Source organism: Dermacentor albipictus, chromosome 1, assembly GCF_038994185.2.
Source record: "Dermacentor albipictus isolate Rhodes 1998 colony chromosome 1, USDA_Dalb.pri_finalv2, whole genome shotgun sequence".
In the NCBI taxonomy this organism is placed as follows: domain Eukaryota; kingdom Metazoa; phylum Arthropoda; class Arachnida; order Ixodida; family Ixodidae; genus Dermacentor; species Dermacentor albipictus.
In genome coordinates, this window is record NC_091821.1 from 46,196,420 (window position 1) to 46,202,419 (window position 6,000).

General features: G+C 44.3%; 1 long non-coding RNA gene across 2 annotated transcripts in view; it reads left to right on the forward strand.

Moving 5' to 3' along the window:
- Nucleotides 1-4,203, forward strand: part of LOC139054894 (uncharacterized) — a 119,716-nt gene extending 115,513 nt beyond the window's left edge. Inside the window, exons 1-3 of one of the 2 annotated variants that reach the window (XR_011511597.1) lie at nucleotides 2,062-2,211; nucleotides 2,536-2,712; nucleotides 3,773-4,203. This is a non-coding gene — a long non-coding RNA (uncharacterized lncRNA). Of the gene's footprint in view, nucleotides 1-2,061; nucleotides 2,212-2,535; nucleotides 2,713-3,772 lie in introns of those variants that run through there. The other variant, XR_011511599.1, reaches the window with a different exon arrangement.
- The last annotated feature ends 1,797 nt before the right edge of the window (nucleotides 4,204-6,000 follow it).

The following is a 6,000-nucleotide window of genomic DNA, read 5'->3' on the forward strand; positions in this document are numbered from 1 at the left end:
GCGGGTGTCTGAAATTTAGCGTTAGAAAATCAGGTGTTCTGGTATTCAATGAAAACAGTGAACAGACAGTGGCAATACAGGGCCAGGAAATAACTAGGGTAACAGAATATAAATATCTTGGTATATGGATAAACGAAGGCAATAGATATATGGAAGCACAGGAAAAAACAATAAAACTGAAGGGGAAGAGATATGTAGCCATAATGAAGTACACAGCGCTATGGGGTTAAAATAGGTACGAGGTCCTCCGAGGTATGTGGAAAGGTGTAATTGTTCCAGGACTTACTTTTGGAAAGGTGGTTGTTTGCTCTAAATCAGGGGTACAATATGGACCCGATGGGAACCAAAGGTCAGTGGGTCGCCTCGGATTGGGCGCTAACGGGAAGACTACAAATGAAGCTGTGCAGGGTGATATGGGCTGGACTAGTTTTGAAGTGAGGGAAGCTTGCAGTAAAATTTAGTATGAAGAACGCCTGCGGATTATGGAAGAAAGTAATGGACTGGGAGAGTGTTTAGGTATCTGTACTGAAAAAACATTAATTCACAGTGGAGGAAAAGAACTAGGAAGCTTACCAGCAAGTACGTGGAATGTAGGGTGAGCAATACAGAAACATGGAACGTCAAGCGGAAAGTCAGAGAGGCTGAAATAATCTCATGGGTGGCGGCAATGGAAAATAAACCTGTCATGACTAACTACTTAAGACGAAAAAAAAACGAAACCAGGAAAGAAATCATTTATGATAACTCAAAGGGAAGCTCATTACTTTTCAAAGCGAGATCAGGATGCCTTAGAACACGCACCTATAAAGCCAGATATAAGAATGAAGACGCATGTGCTTGCTGCGGTAAACCTAGGGAAACGTTGAAGCATGTTTTATTAGAATGTAAAGATATCTGCCCAGTGGTCGATTTAGGCACCACTGGTCTCCTTGAATCCCTTGGGTTCAGCGAGAGCACGGGGAAGGTAAACATGTCCGCAATAGGTATTAGTAAGAGGCGATTGCAAGATTGGTGGAAGAAAGGTAGGGAAACAGCAAAAAACGGAGACGTACAAAAACAAAGTTCACAATAGGGGGTCAGAAAATTTGGTTATGGAAATTCATCGTGTTTATTTTCTCCTTCTTTTTTTCCTTTTTTAACCTAGGTAGGACATTAGGTAGTATAATAGCAAGTCCTTGGTGGCGCAACCCATCGCCCCGTTCCAAGGAGGACGCTCATAACATCCATCCATTCATCCATGCATCCTTCGGCTGCCATTCTCTTCGTCTGCTCCTGCCGCTTTCTATGCACGCGCACGTTCTTTCGTATAGTATGCAATATAAAACTTTCTTTGTGCCTGGGAATGTTCCGGCAATGCTAGAAAAACTGAGCAAAGCAAACAAGGCTTGCTGTGCGGCTGTATGATGTGGCAACTCGGGGAGCAACACAAGGGCGAAATTTTGCCGTTTCGCAGCGGACGAGAGGTAAACATTCTTTATCTGCAGTCGCTATGAAGAAACAAGCGCTGTGCTTATCAAAACAGGCATAGGACGAAACGAAAAGTCTTCCGCGCTTGTTTTCAAGTGAATATCCTGTTTGGTTTGGCGCGGCGTATTTTTCTGCGGTCTTGTAAGAAACTGAAGTTACTTGGCCGATTGATGCTAGATGACGCGCAGACGGAAATTTCGCTTCGGTATACGTTAGCGGGTACTCTTCATTTTTTTGCACGAGTAGAAAACTTGCACTTATGTGTGCCGAAGGTTTTTCAACGCTTGCTGCCCATACCGGTTACGCTAGAGAGCATTCCGGTGACCAGTTTTTTTTATTACATTACCCCCTTTGAATGGTCATGAACACGGCAGAAGCAAAAAAAAAAGCTATTACGCAGCAGTTCACCGTTTGCATATTGAATTACAAGAAGTCCGAGTTAACTATGTGACGACATTGGTTCGCTTCAGTTTTCAACCTGTGCCTAGAAGATCAGCGTTCTTTAGTCGCTTCTTCGTACTCTCAACTTTGGTTTCGCTTTTAAGTGTTCTTTGACCATCACCACGCGGTATTTTGCCGATTTTTCAGATGTGACATACGGCGAAATTACGTTAAATGGGAAGTCCTGGCGAGGCTGACATGGGAGCAGATGTATAACGGCTACGGCCTCTGCTCGAACCACTTCAGCAGAAGAGACTACGCCGATCCAGTCGTGGTCGTCTGTGCCGACTGTTGCACTTATGTGTGAGCAAGGTTTTTCAACGCTTGCTGCACAGACCGGTTACGCTGGAGAGCATTCCGGTGACCAGTTTTTTTTTTACTACACTACCACCTTTGAATGATCATGAACACGGCAGAAGCAAAAAAAGCTATTACGCGGCAGTTCACCATTTGCGTTTGGAATTAAAAAAAGTTCGAGTTAACTATGTGACGACATTGGTTCGCTTCAGTTTTCAACCTGTGCCCAGAAGGGCAGCGTTTTTTAGTCGCTTCTTGGTACTCTCAACTTTGGTTTCGCTTTTAAGTGTTCTTTGATCATCACCACGCGGTATTTTACCCATTTTTCAGATGTGACATACGGCGAATTTACGCTAAATGGGAAGGCCTGGCGAGGCTGACATGGGAGCAGATGTATAACGGCTACGGCCTCTGCTCGAACCACTTCAGAAGAAGAGACTACGCCGATCCAGTCGTGGTCGTCTGTGCCGACTGTTGGAGTGGAAGAGCGGTCCTTGATCGATGAAGGCAAGGAAAACAAGTTATTAGTGGTTGTCAATCTGTGCTTCTGTAGTTCATTATTTTCGTACAGAAGCCACTTGACAGTGCGCGGCGCAAGTGCCATGATCCAGGCGAGCGCTGTCCTTTCGTCGTCGTTTGCTGCAGCGTCGAGTGGCCTGTGACGTTACGCAGGAAAATTTGCTCCGCGTGCACCAAGAAAGCGCGTGCTTGTCAGTTTCTCGTTGTCGCTTGTTCGTCTGCGGTGGACAGTGTTCCCGATTATAGGATAAACTAAAAAGCCGAATAGTTTTCGCTCACAATGAGCGAATTCACGTTCGCAAAATGTCACGCCTGGCTTGGCGCTACAGCATACGACTCGGCGAAGCCAGTTCTTGCCCCGCGCGCTGCCGTCTTCTCCCTAAGATTGTTTTGCCGCTTTATAGCAGAAATTCGTCCGGAGCAAAAAGAAATTCAATGATCAGTTGCCCAGCAGCTTTAAACTATTGGAAGGTTTTCTCTTGTGAATATTTTGCTGAAGAAGCGGACCAAAGTAAATAAAACGCTCAATTACCTAATCCTTAACAAGATGAATCAAAACTTTCATCGATCAAGAAAAATAGCTCTTAGAACTGATGCCTAGTATTCTCAGTTAGCTATGGAGACACCAGTAATGCTTAACGTGTTACATGAATTTATAGCTGCACTAAAACTTGGAATTCTGCGTATTAGATTTTGGGGGCGCATTTCTGCTTGAAATCCTGCAACCAAATATAATCAGAACTAACCCTCATGGATTAAAATTACTGTTTTGCGAACACAGTTCCATTTTTTTGTTCCGTGCACTAGAAATTTGATAATGAAGGGGCTTTTCATGTCGTGTTTCCTTAAACGTGAAGCGATGTCATATGGCACGCATGTGTTGCCAGTGGAATTCGCTTTACAGTGGAACAATATGCTCAAGCATAGCCAGGGCGCTGCACTTGTCCTGTGTGCCTGTGTGCAGTGTTCCTTGACACAACGTACAACGTCGGTGCGAATTTGACAACTAGCCTGACAAGATGTTCTGACGACATTTCTGTCTTTACAGGTACTACACCACCCCAGCGAGGCCAAAAGCGGAAAATATGCTCACCAGAGACCGCAGGTGTCATCAACCGACTGAAAGGTGATACACAAAGGTATAGCAAGCCAGCGAAGTTAAAGAGCTGTCAAAAGATTACCACGTGGGAAGCACTGAAGAAGCTGATGTATCATGTGAGCCGAGAGTTCTGCCAACTCTTGCAGTGCCAGGTGACGCTCCATTACCGCAACAGGACGGGAAGGACATGGAGAAATGTTTTCTGGAGCACGTTGGTGTGTTCGCGGAGTTGTGCCTTGAGTCCACTGTACTAAAAGATAAGCTAAACAGCAGTGTACTATAATAAATATTTTGCTCTAATAAGTGTAGCATAGACCTGCTGCAGTAGTTCTGTTATTCGCGGCTTACGCTGCACATAAATGTCATCAATCTGGATCTCAAAAAACAGCGTGTAAGAAAACTTGGTTAAAACATGTTGGTGAGCTAGTTGGTTAGAATCCATGGTAGTGTGTATAAGCGCGACTGGACCAGGACGAAGAAAGAAACATACACAGACACAGCGCTGTGTCTGTGTATCTGTTTCTTTCTACGTCCTCGTCCAGTCGCGCTTATACACACTACCATGGGTGTAAGAAAACCCACCGCAAGAAAAAGCTCCAAATGCTTGAAAATTAACAAAAACTTTCTTACTGATATTTTATTCTTATTGTAATTCAGATAGCTCTTAGGAAGGTCTCCTGATTCGCCTATCTATAGAAAATATTTCGGCATATTTCAATATTTGCATAAACATCGTGCAAGTATTCTTTGTGCATAAAGGGATTGCTTTCACACTTGCACCCTCCTCTTAAAAAATTATTACATAGCTATCATAATCAGGTGTTGTGATGCTACAATCTTCTTGAGTACTCGCCGTGGTTGTTAGTCGGTATGGTTTGGGCTCCTAAGCACCAGACCGTGGGATCGAATCCCGGCCACGCCAGCGGCATTTCGGTGGGGGTGAAGTGCGAAAACACTCATGTACTTAGATTTAGGTGCACGTTAAAGAACCCCAGGTGGTCGAAATTTCCGGAGAGCCCACCACGGCGTGCCTCATAATAAGAAATTTATTTGGCACGTAAAACCGCATAATTCAGTTTAATCTTCTTGACCGTACTTCAGCAAAGTTGTGCAAGTACTAATCTTGCTCAGCACTCTTGACTTCAATGGTTTCACTACTATGGCAAAAGTAGGACGGGGGGGGGGGGGCGGGTAGGTGCTGCTTTCCGCAAATTCCCGAATAATCTTAATTAGCAAACAAAGCATGCTGTACCAGAAACGAGTGTTCTAGTAAAGTTTAAATGCTTTCACATCCTTATTGTGGCGACGCCGAAATTATCATAACGGAGGAGGAGGTGGAGGAGGAGGAACTTTATTATTGCAGAAACCGTCGCGCGGCTTATTCCTGGGTGGTTCCCTCTGACAGGGCTCCACTGGCGATCGCGGCTCGCCGGGCCTGGTCGAGGGCCGCCAGTTGGCTTCCCAGGTCCAGTTCGGAGAGTCTCTTCAGCCACTGATCAAACTCGTAAAATAGCTCTGACACCTGTCCTATGCTTCGAACAAGTCGCACGAAATTGAGCCTATAGGCTCTTTTAAAGAAAGTGCGCAACGTACATTCAGCGTATTAGGGGAAGGTCTTGAAAACTATTCGAACGACAATTGTTCTGAGCAGGTTGCCCCGATGGATTGAATGCAGTCAGACTTGTGCTGCTTTTAAAAAAAGGAATTCTCCATGTGCCAAAGCTACGCGTTCAATAATACATTTGTGCATTACTCTGTCCTTGCCGAACCTCTACTGACGATCAACCACCGATTGACACATGCTTCTCCTCCATTTACTGTTTCTCAACAAAGAGAACACTATTTGTTGTTATTGTCGTAGAACTGTGTCATTTATACCTAGATGACGATAGAACAAACGAAGTGCATTACCAATTTTAAGAAACATCTGCAATATGCTCGCGAGTTATTTGTATTGATACCTTGTTCGCAATGTTACGGATCTGAATGAAGCTCTAGTGGCCTTATATGTTGTATTGCGAAACAAAACCGCATATGAAAAAAGACTATACACATTTTCAGTATAATTTGCTGGATATGTATGGGCACATTATCATAAGAAGAGCTATGAAGGAAATTGATAATGGTATGGCATGTTGTTTGGACTAGCAAGTACACCCACTGTATAAAATTCAAAG